Raw genomic sequence first — 23,238 nt, forward strand, 5'->3', positions numbered from 1 at the left:
AGTTTCGCTTCAACGAAAGAACTAAATACTGGTTAATTAGACTTTTCCTCTATGATTCTATCTTTCTTTCTTCTCATCTTCCACAACTGCTTCTTACATCACCCGAGAAAAATAAAAGCAAAATATAAAACGTAATTACTAGTTTAAGATTTTCGGCAGATTATGATGAAATATTTGAGCGTACGCGGATACTTAGAAATCAGATCTGCTTTTATTTATCTTTTATTTTATTTTATTATTTATGGTGATGGTTACGGTTAAGTTTACGAACAGACGTTGCCTTCATGGATATTAACTTCGGTTATATATAGGAAAAAAACATGAAATTCTGAAGTAGTAGGAATCTTAGCAAACAGGAGTCAAATCCAAAACAAGTTATCAGTGTTCAACATGCTTACCTATTTCGACAGTTGTTGAAATACTTTCTAAGTGATAAATGAGAACCTTATGATTTAGAAAAATGAAAACATGAAAGAACAGAGCAACTTAAAAAAAATTAACTGGTTAGTAAAATTTGTTATTTATGTTAATGTGTTTCAAATTTGTAGTACCTATAATTTTTTTCACTGAATCAGTACCAGAAACTGCCCGTAATATTTAAAATTCTGTTGCTATTCAAATAACAGTTCAGATCTACAAAATCGATTGTGAAATCTATTATGTCCTTTAGAAATTTCTCCGTATCGATGGTTCACAGCTGCAGGCAACCTCTTAAGTGCAGAAGATCATCAATCTGATCCTTTCCTCAATTAAAGTAGTACTAAATTTACTTTTCAGGAAGTGATTCAGTAAAGCAACAACCGCTCTATTCCCCTTCCTCTTTTATCTGGTGATTTTCCTCGTCCATTCGGAATGGCGGTGTCCCACTTTCCAAGAATCGGAGACAGAATGCATCACAACGTTCCATACAGGTAAGCACAACAATAGAATGCAATGAAACAGATGACAATAAACGGGTAGAGTATACAAGGGAAAAAAGAATCTTGATGTTTCCTGCTTCTGGGCGTATCCAGTGTGACTTTCAAAGGAAGGATGTCCTGCGTGAAGGTGTCAGTCTCCCCTCCTTCCCCAGTCCAAAGAACTAGAATTTCTTTCCCGGAATAAGAAACAGACCGCTTAAGTGAATATGAAAAATTAATTTTTTTTGGCAAGGGGAACATTTTGTGCCACCAAAAGTATAGAAACCATAGTTATAGTTTGTTTATAATAAGTAACGAATAATAATTTTATTTTCGTATTCTCAATAATGAATATATGCCTTCATAGAATGTGGGGTATTTAGAAAAGGAAAATGGCGAAGAAAAGTTATTTACAGTTCTTGAGCCAATCAGACTCAAAATTTCTATTTTAAGAATTGAAATCTAGCGACAATTAAATCGTCAAGCTTCTAAGTTAATTGCTGGTTTAATTCAGAAAGAACATAGTATGTTCAAGCTCCAGGGATAATCTAGGCGTGTAGTCGATAACAAATCATTTTTGCGAAGATTGGTGAATTAGTTCAGACTGTACATTATAAAAATTAGCTCTCGCTCTGTACATCATTTGAGTGCTTTGAGTGATGCCATCATTTTTATGATGGCTAAAAGACAGAGAAACAAACTGTGTAGCATATAGCTAAAAAAAAATAATATATATATATAATATTAAATTTTTCAACAAAATTAAATATTCTTAAAGTAATGAAATGTATATATACCGCTTATATGCTTTCATCTTATTTTTTTTTCATTCCTTTTAAATTTGTTCTATGTAAATGATTTAATCAGCTGACGACAGATCAGAAGAATAGAAGAAAACGCAAAATAGATCAATACCTGACGCTAGGATTAAAAGATGATGAATAATTAAGCTTTCAAATATAATTTATTAATGTTAAAGTATATAAAATCTAGATATCAGCAAAGCCAATGAATAATAATAGGCTGGACAAGGGATGCATCTGCTATTTACCACAAAACCGTGGATATCACTCTAGCTCAAGAATAATCATAGGCTGGACAAGGAATACCCTGGCTTGCCTGTGAGTCGTCTTATCCAGTCCCAGGCTAAACAAGGAGCTATAAACCTTGGCTATTAGTCCAGCTCATAAATACTCACAAGTTGGATAAAGAATTCAGAAATGTATCCCAATATATTCCTTTTTTCCTACTATAGCTTTCTGTACTGAGGGATTTTGAGCACTTCTACAAAAGTACAAAACAGACTTTGCTGGGATTCCAACGCCCGGCGCTTCAATGTTGGGCCAGTCTCCTATCAGAATGAATAGTCGTAAAAGTACTAAATAGCTACGCCCTCCAACAAAGGAAGAATTTAAAGGCTATCTAAATTATTTCTTTGAAAATAAAGAATTTTTTTTGCTCTTTAAATATTGTATAGAGTAAAAAATAATGCAATTGATATTTCTGCAATTTTCATCAGCTTCATCCTTTAACTGGCAAATGGTGAAAACACATGTTGCTTCTGCGCAACCGTGCCAAATAAATAGTTTTAACTACAACCTTCGCATAGTGTGCTTTTCCCATTTCGTATCCCGATCTTGAGCTTCACAGCAATAGGGTAATTCCCGTTTATGAATAGCACGAACATCAACATCCCAGACGCCATTTTGAATTTTCTGTCCCCCCTTCCTATCACCGGCTTTGCATCTTGAATGACATTGAACCCATTCATGACGGGCCACGTCATTAGGTGAAATTGCCGTCACACCACAGCTCAGCCTAAGGCCCGAGATAAAACCAGATTATCTTCCGCGGAAACATGCATGGCGGCCAAATCTTCTCTCTTTTTTTAATCGTTATCTTTTTTTAACATTATGTTTCTTTCTTCTCGTTTTTTCAGAACAAGGCCCAACTACTGATATCTATTAGGTCTGACAGGGTGAACATATAGTGCAATAGCGTGCCTCGATCTCATAGCACATGCTTTGTGATAAGCACTATCAGCTACAACTTTTTCCTTCTTAACCGGGCATCAATCACCACAGCTACTACAAGTGACACTTACTGCTGCCAAATCCTGTAAACAAATATTTGCACAAACATTTGCCGAAAGAGATTTAAGTGACAAATTATTTAACCTTTACGTTTACAGAATGTGCTGTGAAAGTGATTTAAGACGATCACTCACAGGTCCACATAATTTTGATCTCCTGTGGAAATGACCGCCTCAGAAAGATAACATTTAATATCGATATTCATTTATGTTCTCAGACACACTGGTCACTTTCAGGGTTGGTTAATTAGAAAAACGCAGCTGTTATGTGAAGTTTCACTGCATATCGTTCATGTAAACTCAAGCAAGTGTTACAATAAAGAGTAACATATCGTAACAGACCAAGCAAATCTTCGTTCTTCGACGTACAGTGAAGTTTACAGCTCGATAAGTTTATCACTAGTTGAACACACGACCAACTTGAAGCGCAGTTTACATCGTGATAAATTTATCACTAACTCAAAACATGCCCGATCAAAAATATGCATGTAATACAATTTAGCAACCCCTCTGACAACCTTACTAAGCAATTTAGCTTACAGTTGACAAATCACGCAGTCATTTTGTAGAGACATTAGGTATTTTTGGAAGCAGGAGAGATTGAAAAATGAGCAATTGTATTCGCCGGGAATCGAACCACGGACCTCTGGATACTGGCCCTGCGTGAAGAACCACCACACCACGAAGGCACGCTAGGAAGGCGGGAGAAATACCTTATATACTCCCCCTTTTAAGGGGCTACTGGGGTTTTTAGAGGACCCAATCGCCAAATCCTGGGTGTAGAGAATCCTCAACTAACACCCTTTTTAGTTCGAGCGCCACTGTAGAGATATTAAATATTTTTGGAAGCAGGAGAGATTGAAAAATGAGAAATCGCCTTCGCCGGGAAGCGAACCACGGACCTCTGGATACCGGCCTAGCGTGCAGAACCACTACACCACGTAGGAAGGCAGGAGAAATACCTTATAATTTTATTGAATATTGAATTAGCAGTATAAAACAAACATGGTTGTATGGTCACTCACTACTGATACATTACAACATCAGGAACAGTTTCAGAGGAAAGAAGTCTCCAGACCGGTACGCATATGAGCAAAATGTACATTGCTATGATAACGGCTTGAATTTGGCCAATGACAATCCAGATGACCGTCTTTATTAACTCCGACTCACAGACCTTCTTAGGTTCATGCTCCGCCTACGGTGATATCACAAGGCTTCAAATTTATTTTACCCACATTTTTTGTAGTATTTTTTTTTTTTTTAGTTTGCATAATGAGCTCTATTTTGAAAATTTCCTCCAATGAATTTCCTGATTCATTTGAAAATAAGATGGTGGAATAATTAGATTACACTGTTATAATAAGAATTAATTTGAAACATATGGAAGACGGATGGATACAAAATGGACAAAAGGATACAAGAATTTGCTCAGAAAACAAATTCCCAATGAAATAAATCCAAATTGTCCAAAACAGATTCTCAAACCCAAATTGTGAACATCGTATTTGTTCTTTAGCGCATATTCATTATTTATTCATTTCCTCAGTTTCCTGAATTTAAGTATGCCTAAATCATTATGCTAATAATATATTGTAACGTAATTTGTACAATTATGTAAACATTATGATTATATATAATTGTAATATATTGGATTAGGATATGATTGATTATATATAATTATAATACATTGGATTAGGATATGATTAAGTAATTTAGCAAAAATCATATTAGATTAAGCTTTCTAACTTCTTTAATTTTATTTACAATATCAATATATTACAAATAAGTAATAATTCATTTACTAAAGAAATATTGATTATAGTATCTCCTAAGATTAATTTTAGTAGAATTATCTTAAGAGTGAGTCCATAGTTGTATAAAACACTACATTTTTATTAATAACTATTATTATTATTTATATGTATATTATAATTTTATTTATTAATGAAGATTAATAACAAAATTAATATTAATTAATTATTATTATGAACAACAAATAAATGTTTTAATAATAATTCATAATAATTATGTATAATCTATTAATATTTTATCTTCAATAAATTAATATAAAATCTGCCCTTTTTTTTAATTAACATTATTGATCACTGGGAATTGCAGAAAATGCAGATACTTATATTGATAATCCCAATATTTTCAGAAAACTATTTGTATACCATCGCAATTCTCACAGGAAAAATGGTAGAAAAATGAGCGGGAACAGTGTCTTAAAAAATGTAGTTTGTGAAAGCAATGATTAAGAAAGACACATATGTAAGATACAAGGATAAATTTGTCAAATTAAGTTATGCGTAGATTTAGGTTTGCTTATGTAAGCATAAAATTAGTGTTTGCTAATGTTAAGTTTCCCTCATCTACAACCTACTGATAAATGAGAAACTATGAAAACATAAGAATAATAATTAAAATCAAGCAAAGAAAAAGAGCCTTAATTTGGCATAAATTTTTAATAAAACTACGCCAAAAATATATGCATATATGTGTGAGTATAAGTACATTTATGCTTGTATAAGTACATATCTCTTACAATAACATCTACTGAATCATCTGCCTCCAAAAACATTAGTAAGCTTGTTTGGGAAGCATCTTTTCTAACAAAACGATATTAATTAGATGCTGTATTTCACCATACATAGCGAATTTTCACCATCAGACTGGATCTAATTTTATATTGGAACAGAAGAGTAATCCTTAATATTCCGAAACAAACATTATGCGAACATATACACATATATAAACACTTCCATTCCGAGAAACTAAATGTACTTTCATAGAACTCACTTCGCACCGCGAACAGCAGAATGTAAACAAACATCAGTATTGTGACATCATTCACGTGGGTGGAGTTAATGGTGACCCTCCATCTGGACTGTCATTGGCCAAATTCAAGCCATTGTCCTAGCAGTGTACATTTTGCTTATATGCGACCGGTACCGCGTTATAATGGTACTAGCATCGTAGTGCAAGTTGAACATCGGAATTATTGTATCTACGTAGCTCCAGAAATCATGAAATTGCATGAATCATGAAATGGGAAGAGCCACGTTTCTATTGTTTTAACTTGAAAGCAGCAACGTACGTAAATGAACCGGTACCGTAATGCCAGGATACCGCTACGCATATGGATTTTTATTTGATTTATTAATGAGAATCGCAAGTTATTATATTCATAAAGATGCTCCCCCTCTGCATGGAGTTATCCTTCTGAAGGTTTGTGCTTTGGCAAAACAATCAGATCTGCAGTGGCGCCGGTACCTGTATAACATTTATTGTTTGCAACTATTAGGCAGTGGTCCAGATGAAATGAGTTTAATTCTTTATTAACAGGAATGGCGCAATAACAAGATCGTGAATCTCTTTGTTTTTTGACAGGTTCAAGAACAGCCGGTACAAGTACTCGTCAATATCGAAAATTACTCTCGGATATCTACAATCGTCTTCATGATATGTTAAAAAAAAAAAAAAAAAAAAAAAAAAAAAAAAAAATTATAAATCCATTTTGCGTTTCATGTTGTGCCCGTCCTGTCTGTTCATGCATAATTAATCGAAAAGCTTTACAGACTGTACAGACCTGTGTTCTGAGACAGAAAACAAATGTCCCTGGTATAAAAATATTCGCATTCATAAAGAATTAAATAAAATAAGTCCATATTATATGCAAACACAAAGCTAGAAAATTTTATACGAAACAAACTCAAATTTACAACAATACCTTTAAATTTTTGACTTTGTTTGTACCGACATTAGAAATGTGAACTGCCCCTTATCGATTGCAACTGATTAGGATTTATGCTTATAATCGTTAAATATCATATAACTTTATATTAGTTAGTTGACGTCTATTATAGTCTGTTTACTTAAAATAGATCTTTCCAGAACATGCTGATCCTCTCTTTTACGACTGTAATGTGTGTCGTCATCATCATATAGAAGGAAAGAGGTACTTTAATCAAACTATAGGATTCGGCTCGGGCTCATCATCACATTGAAGGAAAGAGATACTTTAGTCAAACTACAGGATTCGGCTATTTCCGCAGCGGTTGTTACCATGGTTACAAGACAAGCCAGAAAGGCCAAAATAGTATTGAGGTGTCTACCCCCAAAGTAATAGAAACCTGTTCTTTTTACCTTGTTTTATTTTGTAGCGTTTTTAACTTTCTTATGACATTAACTTCTTTAGTTCTAATCATTCGTGATTAAGAAAGGAACACACAATTGATTCTTAAAAAAAGATCTTCAGAGCGTTTTTTCAAATTTTACTTATGGCTAAATACCTTATGACTTTATAACTTAGCAGTTAATTAATTTTAAAAAAAAATAGTCTAACAGGCTTTTGTCCCTTAGCCCTAAATAAATAGTTCTTTGTTTTCATTTGTTTTCTTAAAAAACTTAGAACCCCAAAAATATTTAATACTTAGCACTCATTGCTGTTCATTACACTTATTAACAAAGGCATTCACTTTTAGTGCTAAAACTTTTTTACAGCTGATTTTGATTATGAAACCCAAATTTCTTCATCGCGTTCTATAATTTTGTAACAAAATTTTCCACTGATGCTTATATTCTATGTCAGAGATATTCTACTGAAGGCTAAAGCAAATAATTAATCATAAATAATTATGCAGTTTTTCTTTTGTTATGGTCTTCTGGTTTTCTCCGCATTATTCAATTACTTCCACCCCTTAAGTTGACAAAACTTTGAGATATTCCAATTGACTCTGACCACTTTCTAACTTCCTATTATCAATCAAACGCAGCATATTAATGAAAATGTTTGCGGATTCGGCAAAATAAAACGTTCCCTTAGAGTGCAACATTGATAAACCAGTACTTCAAAGGCAGTTTCTAATAGTTACACCTTGCAAATTACACATGCAAACACTTCGTTAAAGCATATTTGCATGTGCATTGTAACTTATTGCAACTATTATCAATTAATTAGTTGCTGCTATTAGGCTCAAGTTTTACGGTATTGGTTTGCAGAAAGAACATAGTATGGTTACCAAGATTTGATGCAAAACCTTTTGAAGGCAATACATTAAAATTATTTTATAAAGATATTCTCTAAATTAAAGGGAGGGAAAAAACAGCAGGCATCTTGAATGGTCTCCAGATCGGAACATTAATGAATGATCTTAAAATAGGTACACTTAATAAAGCTGAATCTGAAAGATAACTACAAGTCCTCTCATGTCAGACAGTTTCGGACAGAGGCGTAGCTATGGTTTTCAAAGCCTGAGTACAACAGAAGGTTTTGCGCCCTCTTCTCTGTGCCAAGAATAAAAAACATTCCATTCTAAAATTTCTTAACATCAATTTGGTGCCCCCCTGGATGCTGCGTCTGGGGACAGATGTCCCGTCCTTGCCCCACCCTAGTCACAGTAAATGAATTCAGTTCTACAGTAACACGTTACAAAGTAGTGATAGTCTAGTACATGCCAATGGGACGAACGTCGCCCATGAGATACTTTTTTGCATTTCGCATTTAGATTAACATAAAAATATTATTACTGACCATAGATTTCCAAACTCACATATGCTTTCATTCTTTAGTTTCCGGATTTGTAGCACACCTTGGAACTATATCTGATCCTGTCCTGTTTTCAAATTTTTAACCATCTTAAGACTCGCTGAAAATATCAGAATTAAAAACCTATTCTTCACAAATAATTAATATTTTTGATTTCCTGACGCGTTTCTAATAATAGTTAAACGACGATTATAGTGCAGCTTCAAACTCACCCTCTTGTGCAAAGAAGCTGCACCATTGATATAAAGGTTATTGATACACAATTGCAATACCTACCACTTTTGCACATCGCGTAAAAATGCTTAGAAAAATGCCAGTTTTGTTCGTTGAAATGCACGAGAACATGGTTGTAATCTGCATCATTTTATCATATAAAATGTATTTTATAGTTCGAGGTGGAAACTTTGTTAAAAGTACCAGTGTTATAGGTTGAAATATGTGGCCTAAAAATACACGTTGTGTAAAAGGACGTTTTACACAAGAGGAAAAATGTCACACTCACCATTTTTCCTCTTGTGTAAAACGTCCTTTTCAGAACATTGTGGGAAAAATTCAAAAAGTACCGATGTCGTACGTTGAAATGTACGTTCTAAGAACATGGTTGTAACACGCATCACTTTAGCACGTCCTGTAGAGCGTATTTGATGAAATGCGCTGAGAACGTTTTGAAGAGAACCAATGCTGTATGTTTAGATGTGCGTTCTAAGGACACGTTTGTTACACGTATAGCTTTAGTACGTCGTGTAGAACGCCCTTTGTTGTATATACTAGAAATGTTTCGAAAAGTATAATCTACATGGTAAAACCACGGTTGTAACACGCCCTTCCTTAACATGTCGTGTAGAATATATTGCACATATTGGGAACGTTTCGAAAAGTACCAAAGTTGTACATTTAAATGCACGTTCTAAGAACGCGATTGCAACCAAATTATCATGTTTTGTAAAACGAATGATACGCTCTCTGAACGTGCTCTGAACGTTCCGGTGCTGCTTGGGAATATAGGATGCTGAAAATATTAGCCAAGCAACTGCTAAAAGTAAAAAGTAGACAATGGCAAAAGATCGAAAAAGACCTACAATAACTGTGTTTTATAGTACTTGCATTAATTAAAAACGACTTATACATACAAAACGACATATTAATTATAAAAATTAAAATTTAAATACCCAGAAAAAATGCCAAGAAAAAAAATATTACCCGGATCTGAAATCAGTGCAAAATATAATTTTCTGTATTAGATGTTTCCATAACAACGCATACACCATATTAAACGCTGTCGTTAGTTTTTAAATCGATTCCAATCAAATAGCAAAGAAAATAATTGAGAATTGCACAAATTTTTTAAAAAATAAACAATTTATGTATTCTCTTATAATTGGTTCCTAATTGAGAACATGAGCAGTTTAAATAGCGGTTTATTTTTTAAAATTAATTAATTAATTAATTTTTTTCTTTGTACAGAAGTGAAAACAGAGTAGTAAAAAAAAAAAAAAAAAAAAAAAAAAAAAAAAGCGTATGAACATCAAGCTTCCTACTCTTTCTCAATATTTTTATTATTTTTGTTCTTTTTCGTTTCAGTAAATGTCAACCACAATATGCACTTGTATATTTTTTTGTTTTTTACCTTCGTCTTCTTACCTACATTTAAACTTTTAGATAAGATACGGCCTTTATAGTTTATCTGCTAAATGCTACACCTTCCTGTTATTCTACGCGTTCCAAACGACGCTAAAGTACAAATACTATGCAATTTTTAAGCGATTTATGATTATTTCAATTTAATTTCATTCCATCATTTAAAAATTTTCTTTTTTCTTCCGAAATTAACTCAAAATATTGAACTTTTTTATTTTTCAAATTTTTTTTTGTCATGAACTGTATTTTAAGAGAGATATCGAATTTTTAATTTTTAATTTGTTATTATGAACTCTATTTTAAGAGAGCTTAAATTGAGAAATTTCAGTTCTGTATTCTGCATGGAAAAGAAATGATTGCTAAAACTGATTTTATGGGATAATTCTAATTATGAATGTACAGTTTTTATTTGGATTATTGTTTTTGATTTATTATTATTATTATCATTCAATCTTTGGTCTAGTTTATATCGTGGCTACTTGAACAGGTATTAAATTTTGTTGTAGATGATTTATGATTTTTATATATATTTAAAGTTTATATAAAAATTTATTAAAGAGAAATAATTCATAAATTAAGATGAGAAATAATAAAAGCAGAAACTCAGAGTGCCGAATGCTATTTATCTCATCTAGGAAATGCAAAAATTGCTAAAAGTATTTTGTTTATTTATTTAGTCCCCCGAAAAAAAGCGCTTCTTATAAAATCGGTTAAATTTAATTCAATAGAACAGAAAGAAAACTCTGAATTTTGTTTTTTGGTGACATTGAAATAATGGAACTACATTTAATTAAGAAATTCCAAAACCAACTCACCCATTAAATGAGGAAATATTCCGAATTATCCAATCTCGTGATCATGATCCGGCGGCACAGAAAAAAGTGAGAAAAAACCGGATCAAGTTTTACTAATATTAACTTTTATACATTCGAGTATTGAAAATGAACTGCTGAAGAACGAGAATAGAGTATCTGTCCGAAAGATGCTGTTGCCAACACGCCCAAGCGAAATAGCAACCACAGTTCAAAGCAGCAGCAGAGCAGCAAGCGGCTGCCCGTTGCACTGATCAACACTGCAATGAGTATCCCGTTGGTTGCACACTCTGATATAAAAACTACACACACTACGCGGCTTTCAACACTTCCCTCCTCCTCTCTGATTTTTACTCAGAAATGCCAGTCGCCTAGAATTTCTTGGAATCGACTGTAGAGCTCGTTTCTCGCTCTTGCGATTCGAAAACTACGCTTCGCTCTTTCTCAACGTACTCTGCGTCTGTCTGTCCGTCTGTCTGAACGTTTGAGAGCACTCAGGGCTGCTGCATTTCAAGCGGTCGCGCCATCGCGTCGTGATGGTTTGTAGCCTCGTTTGGCGAGCTTTTCTCAAAAAATTTCAGTCGCCAAAATAGCATTTCTGTTTCTCGCTCTTCTTTTCGAAAAATACTGTAGGGATTCTTAAAGAACTAATCGTACGCAATTAAAAAGAGGGGGGATGCGTTTAAAAATGGTATTTATTTAGAACAGAAATATTCTAATTAATTTTTCGAAAAAGATTTTTAATGCATCAAACAGCGCACTGCGGAGATAAAAGATCTTGCGAATGCCCTTGGCAACAACTTCTGTTTATAATGCACAGGGTTTTATTAACGTTTCTTCGAGAGAATTTTTTCTGTCTCATAAATTCTTACATTCTTATGGATACTGATGCTATACTACAACGCGTTACGCATAAAATATACGTTTCTTCGAATTAAGACATCATCGATTGTAAAACTATCTTCTTAACTTCAGTACCACTAAAGGAAAAAAAAAAAAAAAGTGATTTTATGAAAATTAAGTTAGTAAATATTTAATTTGAAAATAACACTAATTTAAATAAATATAATATTTAATAATAATTTTTTAATATTTAAATTTTAAAAAAAAGCTAGAAGACACTTTTTTTTAAATATTCGATTTCGATTTAGTAACAACAGTATATCTATTTAAATTAGTAATTTGTAAAAATTAATCACTTCTGATTAATTAGTAATTTGGAAAATTCTGCAATTCAGAGACGTCATCAGTTCTAAAAAGTCGTTTTAAACAACGTTTCGATACTGGAAAAAAAAAAAAAAAAAAAATGCCCCATCTTTAAAATTTTTATTTTTACTTAGGTAACATAAAATAAACTAATATGCAATTTTTATTTTTATTTGAATTATGGAGTGGCACACAATTGTATCCGCTTGGGGAAGAGGTGTCTTCGTGAAGAACTTTTTAAGAGAAACTGGCCCCTGTTCACGTTACAGATGGGAAAAACGCAAGAACTCTCATGCAGCCAGCTTGTTCATCGGGATTTGAGTCCGGGGTGAACTACTATTGTTCAGCGATTTTACTACTCTACCCAATAACTGACTTTTGTTACTGTGAGAAAGAATTCTTCAGTTTTTCATTTTCCTTACAGCCACTGAATTTAAATTAGTATTTAAATGCTCCTTGTTGGCATGGTAGTAGGATAGCAGAATGCCATACATTTGGCCTTGGACTCTTAACCCGGAGAAGGCATGGGTGTTTGTAAGTGCAGCATAGCGTTTTTGCAGCATGGAGCACTAGCGGGGGTGCGGCGCGTAAAAGTACGCGGGCGGCCAAAATCAGGGGCGGTCGTACTCTCGCGATACCACGCCTAAATATTTTAAATTCATCGTAAGTACGTGCAATATGTAAGTACTTCTTATACAATTTGTCAAAAGTGAGTATTTAGTGAGTATGAAGTAAAAATGTTAGTAATCATTGAGCCCTTTTTTTAGGTTTTAGGGCAGCAATCTCAGGAAATTACCCGAGCAGCCAATGGCATAGGAATGGTCCTGGGAGCACCTACAATACTATCGAGCCAATATTGTTGTAGACAGGCAAATGATGACAAGTGGATCCGTCTCTCGGAAGATTCTCCTTCAAAATTCGGGTAGAGCTGGCAAATTCGCTAATTAGATGCGATTTCATTAATCTGGTATTTTCACTAATTTGGTAATCACTAATTCGGTACTGTCAGTAATTAGGTGCTAAAGTCTAAGCTAACAAGCGCAACTCTTGCTCTTTTGGCCGCAGATAATTCGCTTAATTGATCTGATGTGCTGTCGTCAGATAAGTACGTTAAGTCTCAAAGACAAACTATTGGAACTAATGGTTCTGAGTTCAAGTTTGCCAAATTCAAGATGAAAATTAACAGTACTGAACTTTACAAGTATTTAAGAGAAAAATAATTAGAAGTTATAAAAACTTGTAGCAACCCCAAAAGTCCCTATTTGAGAAATCCTGTTTGGGAATATTATTAACGTCATTGTTAGGTTATTGTTCCATTTCCTGAAAGAACGGTAAAAATTTCTTAAATTTTTTTTTTATATTGCGATTTATATATTGAGTGAGACTTCTCATGGCGTGACTTCCCTGAGACAACTACGATCACAATATCGAATATAAATTATCATTGGTGTAGAATATCAATTCTGTAAGACGACTATCTCTATAGAAGATCAAAATAATCATGAGAGTAATTAGAGAGAGTTCATCATACATATTATGGAGTATAATTTATTAATTTTGTTGGTATTTCGGCACATTTCGGGAATTCTTTATTGGAGTCACTTCCGTAAGACAGCAAACAGTCTACAATCACTACATCGAATATAAACAATCATTGGTACTAAATATATAAATTCTTTAAGACGACTATCTCTACAGAAGTGGTGTATTTAATTATGGCAAAGCACGCTAGGGCTATCTGCCTAAGGGGAGGGATGCCTTCGTGGAGGACTTTCTAAGGAAAACCGGCTCGTATACACGTTACACATGGGGAAAACCACGAAAACGCCCATGCAGCCAGCCTGTTCGCGGGATTCGAACCTCGGACCGAACTACCAGTGTTCAGCGACTTTACCGCTCGGCCGCTGGTGGGCCTATCTCTACAGAAGATCAAAAAAATTTGAAGCTATGGATGATCGCCTTAGAGAGAATTCACCATAAATTAATAAAAATTAATTAAAATTTTTAATATTTTTGGTAGTTTATTACATTGAGAAATCTTTATTACAGAGCAAGTGCAATGAATGAACCTTCTCGGGGGTCACTTCCTGAAACCAACAGCTAGCAATTGCCACATCGAATATAAATAATCATTGGTACTGAATAGCGTGAATTCCTAAGACGATTATCTCTATAAAAGATCAAAATAATCTAGAACTGAGGATGGTCTTCGTAGGGAGAGTTTATAAATAGTTTATTATTATTATTATTATTTTAATATTTTGGATAGTTTATAACTTCCTGGGAATTCTTTATTACGCAGCAACTTTCGACTGAAATATATATTTATATTCTGCAGAAGAATTCAAGAAGGAATGTTTTTACGTATGATCTTATTGCAATAGTTTATTTGCTTTAAAATTTTTTTCTAAAAGGTTGGTTTAAAATAAACTGAAAATGACTTGCTTTTTTGACTTAATTCAATTTCTGTCCCCATTATTCCGGTTAAACGGGGTTGTACCAAAGAATCCCTAATAAGGAATCCTTTCCTTAGAGATTCTTTGGTTGTACTATCCTATTGTGTATTGCTAAAATTCCTCTTCTTCAGTGCGAAAATATTTTCGCAGCATCGGCAATCTAATTTTTCTCTCTAATTTTGTGAGCTAACGCCAAATATGGAAGATGGTGCTCCTACGTAGGAGCGCCATTTTTGAGTGAATAGAGAAGATAATCAATGTTTTGGCGAGAGAACTGTGAGTACAAGATTAGTAGTAAGCCACCGTACTCGTGCTACGGAAGTGACGTCACAGAAAAGGGCCGTGGGCAGTATCCAGAGGGGTCTGGAATCGGAAGTGACGACACCAGCGCCATCTTGTATCACGTCATGGAATGACATAATCAAACTTTCGTTTTGATTCTGTGGCAACGATTTTACGTTTTCAAAGTTTTTATTTTTTGTGGCAACGACACTATTTTTTATGTTTATGGCAACGAGCTCTTAACCACGTGTTTGGCAGGACACCACTTTTAATTTATTGTTTTTAATTATTTAATACGTCATTACTTTTAATTATTTACTCATTTTTATACGATACATTTTAATTATTTAATCCGTCATTAGTTTTAATTAGTTTTAATTGATTCCATTATATTTTAATCCATTTTTAATGAATTTAGTATCATTTTCCCTGTATTTTAAAAATAACTCCACGGCTGAGATTCAAACTCGCTATCCATGGGATGGGAGTTTAGCGCTTTCCCGCTCGGCTACCCGGTCCTCTTATCAGACTTGTTATTTGAAACCCTCTTTGGCCCTTTGACTTTTTGCACCATTGATGACATAAGGCTGAAAGTCTGCGCATGAGCTTTGACATGAAAACCGCGTCACACATTTGTTTTTACACGACGGCTAGGATTTCTTTTGGCTTCTTAATCATTACTTTATTCATTGCTGATTTAAATGTAAGATTTTCCCACAGTTTAATTTTTTATTTTTAATTGTTTTCATTTTTCATTTCATTCTTACTTTTTTTAAGTTATTAGTTAATTTATTAATTTTTATTTCATTTTTTCCCTTTCCCAAACATAAATTTCATTTTTAACTTTCGCAAATTGACGTTTACTTCCAACAAAAGTGAATTTAAATTTTCTTTTTACTTTTTATCTTGCAAAGTTTATTTTTTTTTATATTTAATTTTCTTTTTGGTTTTACAAAAGTAATATTTATTTTTACTTTGAATTGAATTTTTCCTTTTCACTTTTTTATTTTGCAAAAGTTTTTTTTCCCAAAATTTATTCCTTTTCGTATTTTTACTTTACTTTATTTTAATTTTTTGTTTAACTTTCTTTTTGGTTTTACAAAAGTAATATTTTTATTTACGAATTGAATTTTTCCTTTTTCACTTTTTATTTTGCAAAAGTTTTTTTTTTTTCCCAAAATTTATTCCTTTTCGTATTTTTACTTTATTTTAATTTTCTGTTTAAACTTTTTAAATTTATTCCTTTTCGTATTTTTACTTTATTTTAATTTTCTGTTTAAACTTTTTTTTTTTTTTTTTTTTTTTTTTTTTTTTTTTTTGTTTTACAAAAGAAATATTTATTTTTCCAAATTTAATTTTCCTTTCCGCTTTTTATTTTAAAAAAAGGTGTTACTACATTTTTAACTTAATTCTTTTTACAAAAGTGATATTTAGTTTCATAATTTTAATTTTTTTGAGTTTTTTTGTTTACACAAATGTTTTTTTTTTTTTTTTTTTGTTACATTTTTATTTTACCCTTAACTTTTTCCCCTTGTTTTAAATACAATACGATGTTACATTTCCATTTCTCCAAAAGTAAACTTACCTACATTTCTGTGTCTTTGAAATTTTAAGCTGGAATTTACATGCATATAACTTCACTAGATAATATTTTCTGTAACATTAAGCCAATATACACAATGCTCTTTCTATATAGTTTAACTGGAATACTGCATTTCTTACTTTTTTACTACTAAGTTGGAGATACTCAGAACTTTTCCTTCTAATGCATTGTACTAACTATTAATGACTGTATTAACTGTTTGGCCAACTATACAAAACTTTGTGGATTCCCTTTTACACGTCTTACTTTTATTGAAAGGATTCACCAAACTATGTCTGACAAATGTAATTTTTACACTTTCCATTTACACATTTACCCTTATATTTAACTTATAAAACATATTCATGCTGTATTTCTGATTCCTTTTCCCCATAATAAATACAGACTTACACATGTTTCTTTATTGTAAGACCTACTGACTTTAAACAAATCTTACAAGGAGCAATAAATTTTCATGGTATGAAGCCACTCAAACCAATGCATGGAGCATTTCAACCCAGTTAAGTTTTGATAAATACCAACAGTACTTCATTTCTTCTTATTTTACTCTACAGACATTTATACATATATATTCAGAACACTCCCTTTTATTCAGTAAGATTCATTTATACTACTAACACAAATTTTGCTAACTCTTTGAAATATTTTACAAAAAATATCTTATATTTTCTTGCACACATCCTTTTTAAATCACCAAACATACACTGAACCTTGATTTTTCCTTCATGTGAAAACGTCACTCGGATTCCTTCTTAAATCACCAAACATACACTGAACCTTGATTTTTACTTCATGTGAAAACGTCACTCGGATTCTTAATATGATTCCCCCATTTACCGCAGAACTTTATAAACACAACTCTATTTGAACTTATCACAGCCTTACTCTCTTAACAAAGAACAGAAGATTGAATTATATTTTAACTACAGACAAGAATATCCACATTGTAACGTATTATTTTAAATTTGAATTATAGTCACATTTGTGAAGGAGAATTTAAAGTCTATAATACACATGGAATTAATATTCAGCCATGGCAATGAAACTTTATCGATTTTTTCTCAACTTGGAATATAAAAATTTGTTAACTTGGAATATTTTTAACGTATTCATTGTAAATTAACTGAAAATACCCATATTTCATATTGTCAATAATTTATTTAGCACTGAACTCTTACAGCCTTTTGAGAACGAAATTTAATTTATCATACCTGACAAATGATTCCTACATAGTAATGATACATTACACGAAATATTGAGTAGAGTTCCAAATAATGATCCAACATAATAATTAACTTAAAAAGATCTAACACAATCATTTTAAAATAGAAATTTCAAACTGACATTGCTTAATAATGAACTTTTACAGTTTTTTTTTTAAATTTAACTTCTCATAGATAGCAAATAAAATTACACAAAAATAATCATACATAATAGTAATAATGACAGAAACGCCATATAATGATCTACTATAGTCACCAACTTTTAAAAATTTTAACGCATTTTAGTATGACTTATCATAAGAAAGACCACACTTTCAAAAAAGCATTAATTTAATTAAACAATGGAGCCACACGATCCTGCGCACATGTATAACATTTTTATTTATCATGAGCATGACACATAATAAGTAAATAAAATACGTTTTCACAAAGTACGAAACAACTTTGTGAAAACTTTTAACCGGCTGTATTCTTAAGAAAAGATGCAGTATGGAATGCTTAGAACACTCAGTGCCACAGTTCCTCATTTCCCCACGCATTAACCAAAACATACATGTACTTTAAAATCAGTTAAACAAATTCAAATGTTAGTATTCAAACAGGAATACTTCACAAATTAGATGAAAGAGAGGTACACAATGAACTTGAGTGATAAATACAGAAAAGCATGTAAGGACCGAGAAAAAGATGTATTCGTGGAGAACTTTTTAAGATAAAAACTTGCTCTATTTTTGCACATGGGTTACATTTTGCATTTCAGATTAAGGAAGCATTCAAGATAATTCCTGTATAACTAGGGATTTTATTCACACTTGTTAGTAATGTAATTTATTAGAACAGTCGCAGATATATAGGACAAGTATGCCATTTTCAAGGAAAACAATTTTCCAAGACAGACGTTAATAGTGAAATATAAAATGGAATAAGAAAATGCCATATTTCCAACAAAATTAGTATCTGAGTATGCAAAAACATGAACAAGAAACGAATATTTTTTCTGAAAATGCTCGGAATGGTTTAAGTCAGGATTAGTTTCATGAACAGAGCATGAAAAATAATGATGAATTTTTAATTTTATTTTGTCTGTAGTACATTTACTAATGCTAAAATCTTCCATTTGGTTGACTGTACTTTACATTTAGACGCAAGTTGATAAATCAGAGTGATTTTGTGTTTTAAAGCTTCAAATTCAGAAATAATACAACTCAAAAGCAAAAAGATTAAAACGACAAGAGAATATACTGCAAGCAAGCGAGCGTGATAAATGACTTTTTGGGCTGATTTTCATGAATTCATAGATCGGGTGCAAAATTTTAATGCACTGTATATGAACTATTTTTCAAATGTATTACGATCACTGTTTTGCAACTTTACATAGACTTTAAGTATGTAATGTTGCGCGCTTCCAACCTGCACGCAACAATAGTGGTGACTGCTAAGAACTGGAAAGTAGACAAAGTCTTGAGAAGGGTTTAAATCCCTTTTTATTCAACTTTAGAAATTACAAATGCGTGCTCTTGACGCTCAGAAACTACGCCGTCCCGGCGGTAAAATAAAAATAAGAAACTAAAAAAAAAAAAAAAAGAATACTAGCAAGTGACTAACTACGAGGCTCTCTAAACGTAACTAATCTCACCGCGTTCTAAGATACCGCTGATAATTCAGCAAACTTCTGAATATTGCGTTGAAAGATTAACAATCTACCGAGGCAAGCACACAGGCCGAAACGCGTGGTTCTTCAATTTCTAACTAGCCACCTCCACGCTCGTGAAGCAAGAAAAGCACACTTTCGAACTCGTTTCCCTTCTATTTAACTCAGATTATTTATATACTCTTGCATTGGCAATTCCAGGGGAAAGTAAGGCTTGACAGGAAAGATAGTTTTAACTTAAAATAAATGTTAGTTAAAATAAATATAAACCCTACAAGTAAACATTTCATGTTAATTTACCATTTTTTCCTGAGATTTATCTACGTATTTGCTAAATTTTTGCATTTCGTTTATAAATATAATACCAAAAGGACATAAGAGAACATTTGTTTCTTGAAAATTTCCATAATTTTACCCAACTGTTATTTCTTTCATAGCTTTGAAGTAACCTTTCAAACACATAGTTATCTTGTATTGACCAGACAGCCGTTGGTCTTGCCAATGTCTGAGGGAAGTCACAAAGCTACAGAATTTAAGTAATATTTTACCAGTACGGAGAGCTTTTTACGGCGTTTTTGAGGAAAATTGACCGAATTTAGTAGTTCATTACTAACCTAGGAGCCTTTAACTATTTTTTTTTATTGGAAAAAAACACACCAGAAATTATCATCAAGATTTTCCATACAGATATATTGTACTACTTTTCATGCCATTATATTTCAAATGAAATTTGATTCATTGTCAGATAGTTAAATGTTTGTTATTTTTTCGCATACGAATGCATTTTCGTGTCTCACATACGCTCATTACATATGATTTAACAAAATTACGAACAAGTTAGAAGTTAAATGAATATTTCCTGAAATATTGTATATTTCTTTCCGGAAAGTTTACATGAGTACCTTCATTTCGAAAACCCTAATGTTTCTTTTCCTGAATTCAAAGTAAATTTTGAGTGTAGAATTTTCAGTTTTGACAGAAGTTATTTGTGGGTGGCTGTGATGTGTTCGTGTTTTCATAAACCGTTTTTGTGAAACACCCTATTGGTAACCTTTAGAACAGTTTGAATATTACCATTTTTTACCTTACTGCCACTGCAAATCATTGAATTTTCAAATATTTTCCTTTTTTATCGTTTACAGTGCCTCGTAAAGTCCTGAGAACAAATTTTTACTAAATAGTTTTATCATTCGATTTAATAATTTTGTTACACGTTTGGAAGATTTAACTTCACTATCACGCTAAACCAGAAGTTAAGAAAAGAAATGTAATTTTTATCTTAGTATTCTATGGGGATAGATTAATTTTCTCTGACATTGACGTATTCGTATGTAGATAATAGAGACTTAAGCCAGCTCATACAGACTTGGAATATTTTCTCTAAGTCACCACGATGACTGACTTGCATTGTCATAGACGTTTTTCTCGTGAAATATATTTCTTTCTTAAAAGTTTATATACTAATTTCTTTAGAAACATGTCTAAGAAAATACCTCATTTTCATAAGAAACATCAGATTTGATTTAAATTAATAATAATAATAATAATAAAAAAAAAAAAAAAAAAATTGAAATTTTTCAGATTTTAAATTACGTCTAAAGGGGCGTTTTTTTAACGTTTTGAGTGTTACCTTTATTTATTAAATATCATGTTCTTTGCACTTAAACCATAAAATTCAGTTCAAGAGCAATATCGCAAAATAATGTTAAATTAAGCATATCTTTAGAATTTCCGATATACACAGTCTCGCGAGCTGGAGATAAAAGTATTTTTTTTTCTATATAACGTTGCCATTTCTCGCTTTTAAAGCATTGAGTTTGTAAATCAAAAATTCGTTAAAGTTTTACAAAATATAAAATCTATAATAAAACAAATTCCAAATTTGGGATTTCAGACGCCCATATTCGCAGTAGGATTTCGTCATTCAAAATTCGATGGCTCTATGTACCATTGTTTTATCACAATGCGAGAAATAGACAATCATTTATGCAGATTTTTCATTATTTAATTTCTTCAAATATAATGCAGGACTCTAACATTTTGTGGCAACAATTTGAAAAGTGAACCGACGTTTATGAGTCCGACGCAAAATGCCAAAACGAAAGCAATAGTCCTTCGGGACTGAAATCCCTTTGGACTAATAAGAATCATTATTTTGTAAATATATTTCTCTTTGACTCAAAAGTTTCTTCTTTATCATGTTCGAAATGAACAATTAATTTTACATAACTAATATATTGTATTGATGAACCAGAGTTATATTTTACCTTACTGCATTATATTTCAAAAAGGAATGTGTTTTATTGTATCTTTTAATAAAATCTTAAAAGCTTAAATGAGTGTTTCATTACAAAATTTGTACTTTCTAACTTCATTCTACTGAAACGAAAACATTCATAACTTATTACGAAGAAAAATTTTTACATATTATACTTTTTGATTAATTTTCATACCACAGTATTATCTTTGAAAATTTGTTTCCTAATCCACTGCTAATATATTACTAATTTTCGCTCTTTTAATACACTTCGTACGTGATAAAAAAACTCAGTTTAGAAACTTTTTTCCTTAACGTCTTGTATTGCATTGCTGAACCGGGGCCATGCTTTCATTTTTATTACATATCATTCGAATATTTAAAAAAAAAAAGCATATTTTTTCCTTCTGTTAGCACAATTTTAACCAGCATTTTACTATTACAGAGACTTCTTTAGTAAAATTTCAAGGGTTAAATTGATCGTTTCATTATTAATTTTGAAGATTCTGGATATATTCTATTTAAAAGTTCATAACCGATTAGCAAAATAATTTATATATGTACTTTGTTGTCCTCTTGGTTAATTTTTAAAGCGTTTTCTAACACTTGATTTCTAGCGAAGTATCGAAATGATTATTTACTTTCCACTTTTTCCAAAGAATTTCGTAGACACATATGTTCAGTACAGAATATTTTCCTAACTTAAAAATATCATTACCAAAATAGAAAAATATGCAAAATTTTCTGAAAATTTTATATATTTGTTTTTTAAAAACATGTACACGAATACCCACACTTAATTACTTAATGTGTATTTTCCTATATCAGAACTAAAATTTCGAACGAAAATTTTTTAAATAATGTCATATTCCATAAAATTTATGTCTTTGTGATGTCATCGTCTTTTCGCAAACGTTTTGAGAGTAGACGTTTAGACATTTCGAAACTGTTTTCTTTTTGCTATTGGAAACTATTTTATCTTTGCTGTTGGTATATGCCAATGAATTCTCGATACTTTTTTCTCTTGGTTTATCTTCAGCTTATGAGTTATTTAAATACTTAAAAATATATTTGTAGATCTTTTATGTTGACACATGTGATAGATTTTTTTGGACGTTTTTGGAAAATGTATTTTATTCACGTGAATGAAACTGATGTTTTCTTAAAATTTTATTATTCAGAGTGTTAGTCAATTACGATAGAATGCCGGATTTGTTCTCTTTATTCAACATTCATATGAACTTCGGTATTCCAAATCCCTCACGCAAAATGTAATTTTTCTATCAGTAATAGGAAGACGAATGGAATAAATGCAGGTTATGCAGACATAAGATAAAAAATCTGGAAGTAAAAGACATTCTCCAGATCTAAACAATTCAGTAGAATGTGCAAATATTCATCCTATTCGAAGCTTATTTTTCGAATTACATAGAATATAAAATGTAAATTTAATAAAAAGAGATGTAATGAAGATCAAGTATTTTGCAAAATCTGGATGGTAATTATACAAAATTAGTTATAGAGCAGGTTTTCGTAAAAAGTGGCTCCAGCGGAGGAAACACGCCAGC

At 31.9% G+C, this 23,238-nt stretch overlaps 1 protein-coding gene across 3 annotated transcripts in view; it reads right to left on the reverse strand.

Moving 5' to 3' along the window:
• LOC118200371 (suppressor of cytokine signaling 2-like) overlaps positions 1 to 23,238 on the reverse strand; it is a 242,149-nt gene that overhangs the window by 64,974 nt on the left and 153,937 nt on the right. The window contains exon 1 of one of the 3 annotated variants that reach the window (XM_085818911.1): positions 10,996 to 11,456. The exons of 1 other annotated variant lie outside the window; for it this stretch is intronic. The gene's annotated coding sequence lies outside the window, so the exon portion shown is untranslated. Of the gene's footprint in view, positions 1 to 10,995; positions 11,457 to 23,238 lie in introns of those variants that run through there. One more of the 3 variants, XM_035372331.2, reaches the window with a different exon arrangement.

The sequence above is a fragment of the Stegodyphus dumicola genome, chromosome 6 (assembly GCF_044657685.1).
Source record: "Stegodyphus dumicola isolate Sdum_Otavi_A_Nest chromosome 6, ASM4465768v1".
NCBI lineage: Eukaryota > Metazoa > Arthropoda > Arachnida > Araneae > Eresidae > Stegodyphus > Stegodyphus dumicola.